Consider the following 18,641-nt stretch of genomic DNA (forward strand, 5'->3'; position numbering starts at 1 on the left):
GATACACTGATCTATTGTTTGCAAAGAAGCTCACTTCCTCAACCATCTGTAGAAAGACGTCTACGACACCTTGGCACAGTCCAGGGGCAGGGGAAAGGAGGAGTGAAGACCACGTGGCGAAAGGGGTGGAGGCAGACAGCCTTACCTCTCTAAGTGTGTGGCCAATCATGCCTGCTTAGTTGAAGAAACCACCAATGGAGTCCAGCTCAGGACTCCTCCCACGAACCAATCAGAAGTCTCGCCTCCCCTGCCGAAGATCTGAACATTAGTATAACCCCTCTCGTTTTGAGGGGGCCCGCGTCCGTCCTACGAGAACATTACAGCTCGCTGTTGTGTACTTTACTGAACGAACCTTTTTGGTACCGGTACCTGGATTATTTTCTCTTTTGTCTCCTTACATAGATTTTACTTAGAACTTAGAATAGCCCATTTGTGCAAACGGTATTGATATAATAAAGTTAACAGCTATTATTTTAAATAGAAGTCTCCTGTCTTTAGTATTTGTTTTATGGCACATCCATACTCATTCTTGAATTACGCATAACCTCACCTTCTGAGAAGTCTTAGTACAGTTTAGGCGGTGTAAGGGGCCCGGGCCTCGAGCCTTGGTTTTCTCATTTGAAGAGAGGTTCTTTCAAGACGCACACATTGCTCCAACACCAGTGAAGGTATTTTATCACCCACAGACTGGGCAGGTAGGTATATACAATAAAGGGGTTTATTAACTGTAACAAAACTCATGTGGTTTATATGTTGTAGTGTTCTTGTAGTATGGTATTGGACAAACCAAACACAATCTAAACATATTTGTAACCATTATAAAGAAAGGGCATGGATCAGCCGCCGACCAATTCTCACGTTCATGGGCATTGAGAAGGTCAACCTGCAACCTAGAGGCGGTGACATGGTAAAACTACTATTGCAGAGAGAAGCATTTTGGATTTATACCTTAAATACCATGAAACTTAATGGTTTAAATGAGAGTCCTTTCCTATAATTTTATTTAAATCACCTCACTGCCCTATTTAGACCTATATTTCTATACAATGATAAATCATTCATTTTTTCTATGCAAACAAGCGTGCACTGTATTTAAGTCCTTTTTTGACTGGTATACATGTTCCTCTCCACGCTTACCTCTATTGAAACCCACTACGATTGTGCCCATGCACCTTGTCATTTGTTTTAAACTTTGTATTATGTAAATATATAGCGGTTTTCTGGTACCACTGTTGGTGGGTTGATGAGATCTTTATCTTTATTACCAAAAGAAAAGAAAAGAAAAAAAAAAAAAACAATATATTCCACATGTGATTTAACATGAAGTGTTTCACAAGTATTTCATCCTCTAGCTTGGTGTACAAAGAGGTGTTGCAGTGAAATATTGCTCAGCTGAATGTGATAAATACTGTATCGTCACTGTCTGGCCAAAACCTCTTAAAGGGGAAGACCACCCATTTTCAATATTGAACTATGTCATTAATATACCTTAGAGGAGTTGTGTGGAAATAGAAAAAAAGTTCCCTCCCTTCTGTGTTGCCTAGAACTGGAGGATTGATTTTGGGTTCTATTTCCACACAACTCCTCTAAGGTATATTAATGACATAGTTCAATATTGAAAATGGGTGGTCTTCCCCTTTAACTCCATTTTAAGGGGTTTGATTGGCATAAATCAGGGCTGAACATTGAACACCTTTACATCTGAGTGTTGGTTAAAATAATATTGAACCAGTGGATAGTACTAATAAAAAGTGCTTGGGAGTCTGGGACAAAACCTCCAAACTCCACACTTTCTGCCAAACCAGCTAACTCCACCCGATTGGCCCTCTCTTTTTTTCATTGCGACCGTAGGGAGCTACTTACTGTAGAAACCTCCACCGGCTGTCCGTGGCTGAGTCAGTCAGTGAGTCAGTCAGTCAGTCACACTTTTGCCCTGCTCATATCTCCACAACCGTTGCCCCCATCCATGCCAAATTTTGCACACACACTCCTTGACTGCCAAACTACAACCTCCAAGGACCCCCGGAGCCCCAGGGACCCCCAGGTCCCTGGGGGACCCCCAGATGTAAAAAATGACCAAATGTGCTCACACGTCACACTTTTTCCCTGCTTATATCTCCGCACCCGTTGACCCGATCCATGCCAGATTTTACACACACACTCCTTGCCTGCCAAACTACAACCTCCAAGGACCCCCGGAGCCCCAGGGACCCCCAGGGCACATTTGGTAAAAAATGACCAAATGTGCAAAAATGACCAAATGACCACCCCAACGGTGCTGCTCACGGGGAATTCCCGGGGACCACCGACTCCTGGTGCTCCAGAACGGATGCAAAAGTGGTGGCGCAAAGTAAAAAAAGTAGTAAAAAGCCCTTGGGTCAAACACTCCTAACTCCACTTGAGATCATTTTCCCGAAAATGAACATTTTGGAGTTAGGAGGTTTCGGCCCGACAGCAGAGATATCTAATATTATCAAACTGAAATAACAGGGTATGGTAAGTTAAAGCGACAATGTGTAACCGTATTTAATTCAGACCATGAATGCAGTTTTTACTATGGTAAAAGAAATGCAAATGCCCCCTTTCCATGCCATTCCTGAAGGCAGCATTCAAGAGAATTGCCTTGTCAAACTCTCCTGAACTTGAATGCGGCATCTTATGTTGAAAGAATTGCCCTCTTTGTGTAGAAATCCATGCCATATGCCACATCTCCAGTATCGACTATGCTATAGTTCAGTGAATCAAGTTCCGGAAATAGCCAACCTCCAAGCTCACAACGCATCGCAGCGTGACACGTTGTGAGCTTGGCAATTTTCAATATTTTCACCAAAAGGCCCTTTTAGAAATGTCAGCCCCTGCCTCTCCAACATTCTCTGCACGTCCCTGGTAGTACATGATATACGGTACTATGTCATTTTGAATGCGAGAAACACAATGTCAGCTCGGTTTATTTGACTGCCTCCCTTTTATCCATGCTTATCTAATAATAATACTAGTAACCAGTGAAGACTGGGACACCTCAGGGTGACATCGCGCCAATTCTTGGCCATCTGGCCAGTGCTGTATATGGGACCAGTTACTCATATATGGAGACCCCTGCATGATAACAACAATGTTATGTCAAAACATTACCATATATGGGCATTGGTATTGATAACATAATATCCTTAATAATGTACCTTAATACTGTTTACTGTACATATTTATTTGAATTACCACTCATATAAGATGTTTTGCATATTATTGTATATTGTCTTTCTTTAAATGTCTCAATGAATTGAATGCACAGGACCTCAATGGAAATAATCCCTGGGCTTGTTATCCCCCTGTATAAACAATAGGCTAATAATAAAAATATGTGCAGTAAACCATTGGGGCGTGGGTCATTTCAGGTGAAGCTGTGCACTTTAGCCTGTAGACTCCATAAAGTGTACTCAACTTCATGAGCACATTTTATAGCTTTTGCTGCATGGGAAAGTACTGTAGGCTACTGTATATCCGAAGTTTAATCATCAAATCCTCCAAAGACCCACTTCATAAAAATCTGTTGAGGTAAGACCTGATTTCTCTCTCTGCCATACATTTTTCCCATAGAGATTTACACAATTATTTATGTGTCAATTATTTTAAGCCTATAAATCAAGCTAGCCAGGATCCTGGTGAATCATTAAACATTTTATTCTGCGAAAAAAGAATTAAAGAAAGAAAGAAATCTGCTAAACAAAGGGTATTTATCAAATGTAATTGTTAAGAACATTTCCTACAATGCTATAGGCACCCCATGGAGAATGGAGCTGTTAGGAGCTCTATACTGTATATGGAGATAACGCTAATGCTGACATCTATGACAGACAGGCTGATGTCATGGCCTGTACAAGGCAATGGCCGTATAAGGCAATATGTGTCATGGGACGTGTCGCCCATCTAATAACCCTATAAACCCATCTAAAGGGCTAGCATCTTAGCATCTAAAGAATCCCGTTGGATCCTCTCCGAGGGTTTTGTCAGCTAAGCAACCAGCTTCTGAGCTCTCGAGTATAGTAATATATCATACCAGTAAGACACCCTAAGGGCGAGAAGCGACCTCGCCCTAGGTGCGGTATATAGCCATATATGGAGTGTCCATATACTGTGTGGGCATTGTCATATGGTCTCGATGTATGGCTATCCAGGGTTTGATGAGGTCAGATCCATATATGGAGGTTTAGGTGATGATACAGTCGTCTCCATATATGGATGCTCAATGAAACATACTTCTGTCTTGAAGGTAGAATCTGAGAGGTCTGCATCCTGGAATCCAATGTCATTACAAATGTATACCCTTCTGCTGATCTGGTCAAGTCAGAGCGTGACGGTCAACAAGGTGATGTCAGAACAAGTCAGCTATAGACATTGAGGCGTTACGGACTCACTGAGTCACTGACGGACAGGATCTGCCAGTTTTCATAGTAAACCTACGGTCGCAATAATTAAATATTATATATATATTTTTCCCCCACAGAATCAAAGGTTTTATGGTTATGCTTTACTGTATCGTGTAGCTGAATGTGGAGTCTCTTCCAGTCCGCTGGAAGGGGGGGGAGGTTACAACTTAAACATGTCGACAATGTTACTTTCCAGACCAGACCAAACGGCGCCACCACAACGTTGCCTCTTCATGGAGAACATCAGCTTCAGCAGCAGCAACGGTCCGCACATCGAGACCGTTTACGTGTGTCTCCTGCTGTTCGGCCTCTGCGTCGGTCTACCGTGGCTGATCGGCGTGTTGATATCCTTCTGCTGCAAAGGCTCAGAGCCCAGAAAACTCACCGTATTCAACGTGTCGCTGGTTTTCACAGCCCTCCTCCAGTCCTTGTCCACGCCGGTGATGGTGATGTGGCTGATGGGCAAACCATGCTGGTTGGAGCACTGTGACACATTTGTGTCCCTGTGGCACGCTTCAAGGCACTGTGGGGTGTTTCTGAATCTCCTGGTGGCTCTGGAGTTCGCTGTGGCCAATCCGTGGTGCAGTTCCAAACTGCAGTCCGTCCACATTTCCTTGCCAATCATCCTCACCTTGGGTGTCGTCTGCATGCTCTACTCGCGTACGAGCAACAACTTGATCATCGGGTTGGGCGCTGCGGCCTCTGCTTTGGCTGTGGTGACATTTGCAACAGCAGCACTATCATGGTGCACACGACGCGAGGCTAACGTAATTGCATTGGCAGCGTTCACGTTCGTCACATACGCTCCTAGTTTTGTGATGATGTGCATGATGCGGAGTGGAATACCAGTCTCTGATCTTTATAACATTATGGTCTGTTTGAGCAACCTGCGGCTGGTGGTGGATGCACATCTGTGTTGGCTGGTCACCCGGGAGTCAGCCGCGCCGCCGCTGCAGGCAGATGCACTGGTGGTCCTGGAGAACATGGCGGAAGGTCAGAGGATTCACGACACAGATCAAACCATTGGCGTTCCTGGACTCTCACTGGGAGAGGATGTGTGTGTTCCCAAGGCTCCTCCCAGTGTGCAACAACAGGGGCCAACAGGTGACCCCCACATTTATTTTGATGCCTCGCAGTGCAAGAGGTTGTGAGCTTGTAGATTGGATATATTTTACAATTTTGAAAAATATGTATTTACTGTATATTATAACCAATCTAACTTACTGTAATGCCTACGATTCCAAGTAATCTGAACTGTAATAATGCTTGTCAGATTATTATTATTAATATTTTGGGGAGGTGCAGCCTGCTAGATAATGTAATAAAAAGCATTTATTATTCAATTAAAAAAGAAAAACGTTTTATATACTTTTTATTTCATAATGTGAGTTGTATGCCCTATCAAACAATTTTTATTTTATGGATTAATAATTTAGCCACATAGTGTAGCGATGCACTATATTGAATGAGGTTCGGTGTGTGTGTGTGTGTGTGTGTGTGTGTGTGTGTGTGTTTGCGCGCAAGCGTGTGTGTTTGTGTGAAACCTTTGGCTTAAATTGGCTACACAAATAGGGTGCTTTTGGAAAAGTGCACCCCGAGCACACTCACGTATTAGTATTGGCCAGTGCACTGTGCACAGTGCAGTCCTGTATTTCCAAACGCACCCACAGACTCAATTCACTATCATCGTCACAAAACAAGGCCATAAAACATCAGATATTTGATTTCTAACTCAATATACATAATTGTAAGGCTGATGCTTTCCTTTATGTTATTGTTGCTCATACACTGTTCTGCAAGGGCCTTCTATAAACAATAAAGGACATTCAGTGAAGACTTTGATTATTATTATCTCAGTTTATTTGACTGCCTCCCTTTTATCCATGCTTATCTATTAATAGCATAGTGTGTTATGCCCTGTCATAAAAAAGTGGGACTCTGCGACTACTGTACTTAAGCCTCTATCAAAGTCCAAGGTGAAGAGCTATCACCTCACTGTGGTGTAGTTTTCTTTCTATCTAGCTAGAAATAGGCCTAATTGGCTAAGGCTTTGCCAATCATGTCATTCGAGTTCACCTGTGTCCTGTTAGTCCCTATGTTTTAAACCCTGTGTTTGAGTGTTCCTTGTCAGATTGCACATGTTATCCTGTTTGTCATGATGTGTGCTTACCCGCCTGATCTTGAATAGTTTTCATGAATTCAAACCCTACTCCAACCATTTTTTTGCATTGCCAATATTATGTCTCGTGGACAGACAAAAAGTATGTGTGGCCTATGTTATGGCCAAGGAGTAATTTCTACTGATAACTAATGGTTGGAATGGATTCAGCAGCCCCAAAATACCCTAATAACACACCTCATACGTTCATATTGGCCTTTTCTTTTCTCCCTTTAATCCCAGGCCCTCGGGGTACCCCAACTTTGATTGGCTCCCACAAAGTATTATATGTCAAGGGAGTTGGGTTTGTTCAGAGGTGATAGTAGACACCTTTATGAACACATTTGTGAAGAAAGCTATTGATTTAGATTTAGTTCCCAGATTGATCTAGCAATCGGCTAACTTTCCCTCACTATCAGTCCCTCTTGCTGCGCAGGTCCTGGTACAACCCGCTCACATTGAAGAATAATCTGAACATTTAGAATGATTCACTAACTAAGACGTCTATACTTGGATAGGGTTAGGGTATAAATCTATGTATAATATATCTGTATATTCTGTGACCACGTTGTATTATTGAATACCTCTATTCTATAAATAAGACAAATCTTAATAAACAGATATACATACAGTATATTTAAAAAACAAGTACAAATTCTATAAGCCACAGGTCTGATCTAGCTGGGGGCTTTGAACATGTCTGCTGATAGTCACACGTGAGCCAAGGGTGTTGATTGATTAGGTCAAATAAGGACCTGAGTGTCTTATTTCCCTTGATCATTCATAGAAGTCACATGACTAATCAAAAGAACAGTGCTAGCCTAGACCTTAATTGTGCTTCCTCTCTTAGTATACAATACCCTACTCACATGATGAATCAATCAGAGGTAAAACCCATATAAGCCAGGTGTCTGGAGATTGCAGGCTTCAGTGTCACTAGATCCTGGTGTTGTTGCTGTGCACGTCATTATTGCGAGCCTGACTGACTGACGGTATGTAACAAATATTTTATTCCTGATGTGTTATAGTTTGTGAGAAAGGTTTCGGTCCCACTGGTCTCTTGACTCTTGATAAAAGCTTCTAGATCTGCTAGTTTCAAGCATTTTTTTACTTTTACTTTTGGTACTTTAAGGATGTTTTGACGCCAATACTTTCATACTTTTACTCAACTACATTTTGAATTCCAGACTTTTACTTGTAACAGAGTATATCTATATTGCAGTATTGATAATTTTACTTAAAGGACAATTTTTACAACACAGGTTCATATTTTAGATAGTCATTAGAGAAAAGAAGATAAGCTTCTTTCTATTGTTTTAGAGATTTGAGTATTTTGATTTTGTGGGTGGGGGCATGCGTACAAGTGGCTAAATGTGTATTTTTCGACACAATAAGGCAGCAATTTCTTTGTTACTATTTACACCAGCCCCAATAAGTCACATCTGCCCATGAAAGATTGCGGTGCATCTTGGGAATGGGCATCTTGTGTCTAACAATGCATGCCCCCAACCTGGGGGCATGCAGGTTAGGGGCTAAGATACGCCCCTATCTCTAATGTCTAAAATATGAACCCTTGTTGTACAAAATCAAATTAGTCCTTTAAGTAAAAGATTTGAGTACTTTTCTCCACGACTAACATGTCAACAATCTCACTTTCCAGACCAGACCCACAGCGTTGCCTCTTCATGGAGAACACCGACATCGTTTCTTTGTGCCTCCTGCTGAGCGGCCTCTGCATCGGTCTACCATGGCTGATCGGCGTGTTGATATCCTTCTGCTGCAAGCCCCGATACGCCACCGTGTTCAACGTGGCGCTGGTCTTCACAGCCCTCCTCCAGTGCTTGTCCACACCAGTGCTGGTGATACGGCTGACGGGCGGCACGTGGAGCTGGTTGGAGCACTGTGGCAAGTTGGTGTTCCTGTGGCACGCTTCAAGGCACCTCGGGATGTTCCTACATCTCCTGGTGGTGCTGGAGTTCACCGCGGGGAATCCGCGCTACGGTTCCAAACTGCAGTCCGTCTACGTTTCTCTGCCGATCGTCCTGACCTTGGTTGTCGTCTGCATGCTTTTCTCGGATAGCACGGCCTACGCCTACATACTTCCTCGGGTCCACGGAGGCTACAGCTCCAGCATCGGGTTGGCCGCTGTGGCTTCTGGTTTGGCCGTGGTGATGTGTGCGACAGCAGGACTATCGTGGTGCACGCGCCGCTCACTGATACAGAAACGCGAGGTTCTGCTAATTGTAATGGCAGTGTTCACGTTCTGCATGTACGCCCCTATTTTTGTGATGCTGTGCATGATGCAGAGTGGAATATCAGTCTTTGGTTATCTTCCTTTTTATGTCCCTTTGGTCTGTCTGAGCAACCTGCGGCTGGTGACGGATGCACTTCTGTTTTGGCTGGTCACCCGGAAGTCAACCACTCGACTTGTGGTCCTGTAGAACATGGCGGAAGGTCAGAGGATTCACGACACAGGTCAAAGCGTTGGCGTTCCCGGACTCTCACTGGGAAGGGATGTGAGTGTTCCCACGTGGCTCCTCCCAGTGTGCAACAAATGATTTGGACGCTTCACAGTGCATGAGGTTGTGAGCTTTTAGATCGGCTATGTTTTACAATTAGAAATGTTTCTGTGGAACCAAGTCAAACTAAATGTAATGCACAACCAGATGATCTCTTCCTTTATTTGGAATTATAAACAAGAGCGTATAAGAAAATAATTTATGGAAACAAAGACCAAAACATTTGGGGGGGCTCTCCTCCCTTCAAAACCTGCAATCATATGGTAATGATATAGTAACTGCATTGAAAAATCTATTTTAATTTGCAACGATATACTATATCGATATGCAAACTGCAAAATATTGGAATGCAGATAATCGGTATCGAATGGTTTTGCAATGCAAATAATTGATTATATGGATACTAAGTAATTGTTTATTAGCAATTTTAAGAAGAAAATGTTAAAAGAGAGGTCTTACTACTTTCCCATTCCATATACTGTAGGTACTCTTGGTCTATCGATAAATGTGTGTAATCTCTGTGTTCATAAGGTGTGGTTTTGTCCATATATCCATAATAATAAAAATGCACCTTTAAAATGAATTAAAATATAATTGTATCTCAATCATTACGAATTGTGAAACAGCTTAATAAATTTGGGTATTCAGAATATTTCTATTCACTCACCTATAACAAATAACCATTTCCTCCAGCCATCCTTAGTAGACAAAGGATTTCAAATCTGGTATGATGGGTATACAGAGTATTTAGGATCTATATTGACAACACTTTTGCCAGCTTTGAACAAATATCCCCCAAATTTGGGCTTGGTATCCATTTTTGGATTGTCAATGATTTGGATTGTCAATGATTTGTAGTCAAACTAGAAAAATATTGTTCCTTCGAAACAATTGTGGGCTCGCTTCAAGCCAGAAAACAATGGCTATAAAAGCACAAAATGTCAAGATCGCAGGCAGTGCTCTCTTTGACGTTACTGACGTCAAAGATTGGTCCATTTTGTTCCAAAAATGTGTTGTGCAAAAGTTGACCCGCTGGTGGCGCTATAACAGGCCAATGTGAGAAGGTTGGTATCTGTTCCTTGACCTATTGGGAATGTGCTTGCAAGATTTCACGCACATCCCAGGCTGTGTTCATGATTTGAGGTGTTTTTGGCTTTGGACACTTTATCGCTGCTTGCAGCTATATTTATTATTATTATTTTATAATTTTTTTGTTTGCACTTCATAGGCATGTTAGATAAAGGTCCTTAGATTGTGTGTAGAATGTTTCATGCAAATTGCAAAAAAAATCCTAGAATAAAAACGGGTTTAAGCGTTTTACAAACTGCTCAAAATTATATAGCGCCCCCCTTTGGCCATTTGGGGTAAGATTGGTTTCAGTGATATTTGAACTAACCCTCTACACTATTTTGTCATGAAAATGTGACTTTGCATGTATGTTTTAGAGGCAGAAGAATAATTTGCATAAAAATGCAATATTGTTTGAATTATTTAAAAAAGCATGTTTCAATGTTAAAGAAATCCGATCTGACAGATCTTTAGATATCGGTCCAAAGTTCACGTAAAAAAAGTTTTGTGCACGTGACGCGAAAATTCCAGAATAAAAGCGGGTTTACGCGTTTTACAAACTGCTCAAAATGGCGGAAAATTGAAGGGCGGAGATTACTTAACAACGACACAGATGTCTTCCGCTTGAGTCAAAGCACGCGTGTAACAAGTTGCATGTCTTCAAACGAAACGAGTCATGACTTATGCCCGTTTGAAGTTTGAATTTTCAGACGCTTCGTATAGCGCCCCCCTTTGGCCAATCGGAATAAGATTGGTTTCAGTGATATTTGGACTAACCCTCTTCATCTTTGCCAAATGCCATGAACGTGTAACTTTGCATGTATGATTTAGAGGCCGAAGAATAATTTGCATAAAACCGCAATATTGATTGAATTATTAAAAAATTATATTTCACTTTAAAAAAAATCTGGTTGATCAATCTGACCGTATTGGTCCAAAGTTCATGTGAAAAAAGTTTCATGCGCGTAACGAGAAAATCCCAGGAGGAGATAGATTTTTACTGTTTTTCATATAATTCCGAATTGTGGGAGACCTAAAGGTCAGAGGTCAAAAGTTAGAGGGTAAAAGTTGTTCGGCATGAGGAGACGCATAAGTGTATACAGGTTTCATGGCTGTATGTATAACACAGCATGAGCTATACCTGTTCAAAGATCGCACTTTCGAAGGCTTCCTACAGCGCCACCATTTGGCCGATTGCTATAGAAAATAATAGCACACTTCGCCACTGTAAACTGAACACATTGATGTTTTTATTTTCATTTTCTCACTAAGTATGTAGGAGTAGAAAGGAACCGAAGTTTTGAGGAGAACTTGATATGACTGCCTGCCTGATAGATAAACTAGAAAAATATTGTTCCTTCGAAACAATTGTGGGCTCGCTTCAAGCCGGAAAACAATGGCTATAAAAGCACAAAATGTCAAGATCGCAGGCAGTGCTCTCTTTGACGTTACTGACGTCAACGATTGGTCCATTTTGTTCCAAAAATGTGTTGTGCAAAAGTTGACCCGCTGGTGGCGCTATAACAGGCCAATGTAAGAAGGGTGGTATCTGTTCCTTGACCTATTGGGAATGTGCTTGCAAGATTTCACGCACATTGCAGGCTGTGTTCATGATTTGAGGTGTTTTTGGCTTTGGACACTTTATCGCTGCTTGCAGCTATATTCATTATTATAATTTTTTTGTGTGTGTGCACTTCATAGGCATATTAGATAAAGGTCCTTAGATTGTGTGTAGAATGTTTCATGCAAATTGCAAAAAAAAAAATCCTAACGGGTTTAAGCGTTTCACAAACTGCTCAAAATGATATAGCGCCCCCCTTTGGCCAATTGGGGTAAGATTGGTTTTAGTGATATTTGGACTAACACTCTACATCTTTGCCAAATGCCATGAACATGTTACTTTGCATGTATGATTTAGAGGCAGAAGAATAATTTGCATAAAACTGCAATATTCATTGAATTTATTTAAAAAAGCATGTTTCAATTTTAAAGAAATCCGATCTGATAGATCTTTAGATATCGGTCCAAAGTTCACGTAAAAAAAGTTTTGTGCACGTGACGCGAAAATTCCAGAATAAAAGCGGGTTTACGCGTTTTACAAACTGCTCAAAATGGCGGAAAATTGAAGGGCGGAGCTTACTTAACAACGACACATATGTCTTCCGCTCGAGTCAAAGCACGCGTGTAACAAGTTGCATGTCTTCAAACGAAACGAGTCATGACTTATGCCCGTTTGAAGTTTGAATTTTCAGACGCTTCGTATAGCGCCCCCCTTTGGCTGATTGGAATAAAATTGGTTTCAGTGATACTTTGACTAACCCTCCACATCTTTACCAAATGCCATGAACGTGTAACTTTGCATGTATGATTTAGAGGCCGAAGAATAATTTGCATAAAACCGCAATATTGATTAAATTATTAAAAAATTATATTTCACTTTAAAAAAAATCTGGTTGATCAATCTGACCGTATTGGTCCAACGTTCATGTGAAAAAAGTTTCGTGCGCGTAACGAAAAAAACCCAGGAGGAGATAGATTTTTACTGTTTTTCATATAATTCCGAATTGTGGGAGACCTAAAGGTCAGAGGTCAAAAGTCAGAGGCTAAAAGTTGTTCGGCATGAGGAGACGCATACGTGTATACAGGTTTCATGCCTGTACCTCAAACACAGCATGAGCTATACCTGTTCAAAGTTCGCACTTTCGAAGGCTTCCTACAGCGCCACCATTTGGCCGATTGCTGTAAAAAGTAATAGCACACGTCGCCACAGTAAGCTGAACACATTGATGTTTTTATTTTCATTTTCTCACTAGGTATGTAGGAGTTGATAGCGGACAAAGTATTGAGGAGAACTTGATATGTCTGATAGATAAATAATGACAATATCTAGAGTGTGCTCGCCTTATAGGCGAGCCCACAATAATGACAATATCTAAAGTGTGCTCGCCTTATAGGCGAGCCCACAATTATGGATATCTGCAATCCCTCTACTAGAAGACATTGTGAAGATAAGGGCTCCACTATCAGATGAGGAATGGGATATAGTATAAACCAAACATATTGAGCAATGATGAGCAACAACTCGCTGAGTTCTGAACTATATTATATAAATTATAATACAAGTTATATTCACATTTTCACTCCGGCCAGCTTTCTGTGTCGCAGATTCAGGGCTAAACTCCGCCCCTCACCCACAACAATGGATAACCATTAGTACAGTAATAGTAAATTAATTTGATTGGCTTATTGCACATTCCCACAAATCATCATACAAAAGCAAATACATTTTCCCTCCTTTTTTATGTCAGTGGCCGTTTAAGTAAAGAATGTGAATACATAGTCATGCCTTTTTTCTGACATTGTCCAGGTTCTGCTTTATTGTCTATTCTGTTATTTACAAAAGAAAAGCCTTCCATTGAATGCATCATCATTTATTCATCAGATTGCAGACATGTACTCCTGTATCTTTAGCCATAAATTATAACCCTTGTAGAGAACCTTAATTCTGAAGAAAACATCTTCAAAATAAAGGTGCTCTACAAGGGCTAGTCTATAATTTATGGCTAGTATCTGTGTATTGTTGCAGTGAGTCTGCACTCTGCACAGTCCAGGGCAGGACACGGTCAACTGATTAGCGCCTGGTGGCTGGAAGGGTCACAACTCACAAGGTATTTTTGTATAAATGTTTTCTTGTTACTGTTTAATTGTGGATGCTCTATTGGGTATTATTGTTATGATGGGGTTTAGGATGCATGGTATCGTTTAAATGGAAATGTAGGCAATATATGGGAAATGTGCAATTATTTGAAATTTGCAATTTATTATATTTTCATAATACGTTATGTACATACAGTATGTACATTTTATTGTTATATTTATTGTATTTATACCTTTTCTGTAGTTTTCAGTCTCCAATAAAGTCATCTACAACTCATCAGTCAGACTTTCATGGCCAGCTGGGGTTGCTACAGTAAACGGACTACCTATAGGGTCAGTCCTTTTCTTTTCTTATTTCACACATCACACACTAGGTATTACTGTATTAATGTTCCTGTATTGTGTTTGTATGTGTTGTTTTTGTGAGTTGTTTGTAACGTGTGCAATGGAAATTATTAACCTTACTTCAGTATAAAATGACATTCCGGAAAGGGTAGAGTGGAATTAAACAATGTATTTATTCCTATACAAAAACAGAGCGTGTTATTTGTAATCCCACGTCAATTCTAGGCCCTGTTCTAAGCCCTGCCCCCGGCTGCTCAGAAGCCCTGGTGGTGGGCCCCCCGGGGTTTGTCTGTGTATACAAACCCCTCCCCCGCCACTGGATCGATCCCTCTAGGGCGTTGCCCCATGCAAATGCAGCCTCCCGATTGTCAGACATGTGCCTTCTTTATACCAGGGATGGGACGATATTTCACGATAAATTAAAACTCCATGATACGTGAGTGTTTTTTATCACGATAAACGACAATATTGCTTATCGTCCCATCCCTACATTATACAAAACAAGAGAACACAAGTAGCTGGAGTTGTGGTTAGTGGACAGAGTCATACATAAGGATATATTCTAAGTAGTTATAGAAGTCTTCCATATATGGCATCTACTATAAACAGACACAAGGTTTTGATTGATTGATTGAAGACTTTATTAGCAGTTTGCATAGGAAAGATAAGGTATACAGTTTCATGACTGTAGAGTTCACTGGTACAAGGTCAACTGAAAGGGGATCCTAGTAAGCTCTTCTGCTTTTTTACACAGGAAACCTTTAAGGTAGGAGTAAGCGTCTGTCAGTTGTTAAGATTAACAGCTGCTGCTGTCAAGTTAAATGTGTTACATTGCTGTGGAAAGTGATTGATCTACATTGAATGGGATTGACAAATACACAATAATACATAATTATATTGACAGTCTAAAATATTGCTACCACACGTGATTTGTGTCAATAAAAAAAATCAATAAACTTAATCCTCTGACTAAATCCATTCCGAAACACCCCCAGAGGCGCGTAGCCCTCACTGGGATGGGAAGTGTGTGTGTGCACATAATGTAATAACAGATTTTTTTGCATACTGTAATAACACAATAGCCACTCACAATGTTATAACAGTTCATAATGTAATAACTACTGAAATTGTTGAGTATCAGTATCATGGTCAGCATCATTTTAGTATTATGTCAATATCACGGTTAGTATCATGGTCAGTATATCATGTCAGTATCATGGTCAGTAACATGGTTAGTATCATGGTCAGTAACATGGTTAGTATCATGGTGGTTAGTCTTGGTCAGTATCATGTTTTTTATATGAGATACTTAAATGGTTTCCGGTGGAAATAAGCCTAGTCTTTTCATGGATCTCCTTTTAGTAGACCTTGTACCAGTGAACTGTACCGTCATGAAACTGTACCTTTTCCTATGCAAACTTCTAATAAAGTCTTCAATCAATCAATGTCAGTATCATGGCCAGTATCATGGTTAGTATCATGTCAGTAACAGTATCATGTCAGTATCAACATCAGTGTTTTGTACTGTAGGCCAGTGGAGGGAGACTTTTAGACTTTTACTAGTAACATAGTATTTCTATATTGCAGTATTGATATTTCTACTTAAGTTAAAATTCTCCACGACTCAAACATGTCAACATTCTCTCTTTCCAGACCAGACCAAGCGGTACCACAACGTTGCCTCTTCATGGAGAATTACGAAATCGCTTCTTTGTGTCTCCTGCTGTTCGGCCTCTGCCTCGGTCTACCATGGCTGATCGGCGTGTTGATATGCTTCTGTTGCTGCAAGCGCCGAAAACTCACAGTGTTCGTCGTGTCGCTGGTTTTCACAGCCCTCCTCCAGTGCTTGTCCACGACGGTGATAGTGACAGAAATGCTGGAGGAAAGCGAGTGGTGGTTGGACCTCTGCCAGTTATTGGTGTTGTTACTGTGGAACGTTTCAAGGCACTGTGGGGTGTTCCTACATCTCCTGGTGGTGCTGGAGTTCACCGCGGCCAATCCCCGGTGCAGTTCTAAACTGCAGTCCGTTTCTCTGCCGATCGCCCTCACCTTGGGTGTCGCCTGCATGCTTTTCTCACAAAGCTTTACCCACCCCTACGGACTCTTCGGAGGGTACGACTCCATCATCGGGTTGGGCGTTGCGGCCTCTGCTTTAACTGTGGTGACATGTGCAACAGCAGCACTATCGTGGTGCACACGCCGCTCACCAATAGAGAAACGCGAGGTTCTTGCAATTGTAATGGCAGTATTCACCTTCGGCACATACGTCCCTAGTTTTGTGATAAAGCGCATGATGCAGAATGGAGGATCTCCTACAGAATCTCCTGTTAATATCTCTGGAGTCTCTGATTATCTTTATCATTTCCCTATGGTCTGTTTGTGCAACCTGCGGCTGGTGGCGGATGCACATCTGTGTTGGCTGGTCACCCGGGAGTCAACCGCGCCGCCGCTGCAGGCAGATGCACTGGTGGTCCTGGAGAACATAGAGGAAGGTCCGAGGATTCACGACACAGATCAAACCATTGGCGTTCCCGGACTCTCGCTGGGAGGGGATGTGTGTGTTCCCACGGCTCCTCCCAGTGTGCAACAACAGTGGGCAACAGTTGACCCCCCAAATTATTTTGACGCCTTGCAGTGCAAGAGGTGAGCTTTTAGATTGGCTATGTTTTACAATAAAAAATGGGGGCACTCTCTCCCTTCCAAACCTACAATCATTAGGCAGCACATTTTAAGTAACTACGAGCAAACCTCAGTTGCTCTCTGCCTTACTTTGTGTATCTTTACCATCACCAGTTAACATGAATTCAAATATAATTATATGTCAATCATTACGAATTAGGAAACAGCTTAAAAAAAAGTCTGGGTATTCTGAATATTTCTATTCACTCACCTACAGTATAACAAATAACCATCTCTTCCAGTCATCCTTAGTAGACAAAGGATTTCAAATCTGGCATGATAAGGGTATGCGGGATCTCTATATTGACAACTATTTGGCCAGCTTTGAACAAATATCCCCAGAATGCAGACTTACTGGTAGTCGTGTTTTTTTCTCGTTGTTTACAAATTTGAGATTTCATACGCAAAGGTTTTTCCTATTTCCATCATATCCCTACACTATCTTGCCTGAATTCTATGAATCAATGTATCAAACACGGGAAAAGTGTCAATGATTTACAATAAAAATAATGGATAGCTGCAATCCCTCTTCACATTGGGAAGATGAACTAGAATGGCTCCAGGGATATGGCCATACATCGCCTGCGTCTTTCCAAAGCCAAACTTGTAAAAGTATTTCCTGGCCCGTGTCCTTTGTGTGACATGTGCAAGCCCAGCAACCATCTACCACATGATTTGGTCCTGTCTTGCACTTGTTCATTTCCAGTCATGTTTTTTTTAATACTAGTCTATATGGCTGGAATGTTGTGCCATCGCCTATCATTGCTGTCTTTGGTATATTCCCTGATAGGGATGGTGTGAGGACCCCTGCTCATAAAAAAGAAAGCTGTGGCTTTAGCATCAATGTTGACTAGACGTCTTACGTATCCTATTTACATGGGAAGACGTAGAACCTCCATCCCACAATGAGTGGATTATAGATGTCATGCACAATATCAAAGTGGAGAACAATGGAAGCACTCTCAATGGAGATTCCACAAAACCCATTCATACATTTTGTAACTTGCCTGGCCTTGAACTATAATTATACCAGTACCTAGGGTCAGACCTTTTCTTTTCTTATTCCACTGTACTATATTACTGTATTAAAGTTAGTGTATGTTGTTTGTGTGTGTGGTTTTGTGACTTGTTTGAGACGTAAAAAATAAGGAAAAAAAATGCCTCCAATTCAGATTATTTTGGGATGCCGCGGCTGGACAATGTCAGAAAAAAAACAACATTTGTGATTATAAGAAATTATTCAATTAAAGCCTTGAACAACGTGGACACATGGTTGGGCCACGATTGCTTGAAGGTTTTCAAGAGGGTCCTGATCCAGAAAAGGTTGAGAACCACATATCTATATCTGCCCTGCTGGGTTGTATTTTAAACAGCTTTAAAAGTGAGACCTTGGACAGTGGACACTGCTGAACGTATGTTCTGTCTTGCTTTCTTTTATCAGTTTTGGTCTTTAAACTGTTGACTTTTCATAATGTCCTTTAAATCTTCTGTTAATTACCTGATGTGTTTTATTCTTCTTCATTACTTGTTGTTTCAGGTATACATTTTTGTATACCTGACAGACAGACATTTTCTGTCTGTCTGTCGTTCTGTCTTTCTGTCTGTCTGTGCCCAAATATGGAGATGATCGAGTGATGTCATACTAATGGTTTAGTGATTTCTAACCAGGGCCGGATCTAGCCTTCAGCACTAGGTGGGGCAGGAAGAAATGATAGGGGAGTCACCCCCTAAAACACCAGAAAACTAAGCATTTTGGCGCACTTAGACATATCACGCAACAACAGGTCTTAC

Source organism: Nannobrachium achirus (assembly GCF_963921795.1).
Source record: "Nannobrachium achirus genome assembly, chromosome: 14".
Taxonomy (NCBI): domain Eukaryota; kingdom Metazoa; phylum Chordata; class Actinopteri; order Myctophiformes; family Myctophidae; genus Nannobrachium; species Nannobrachium achirus.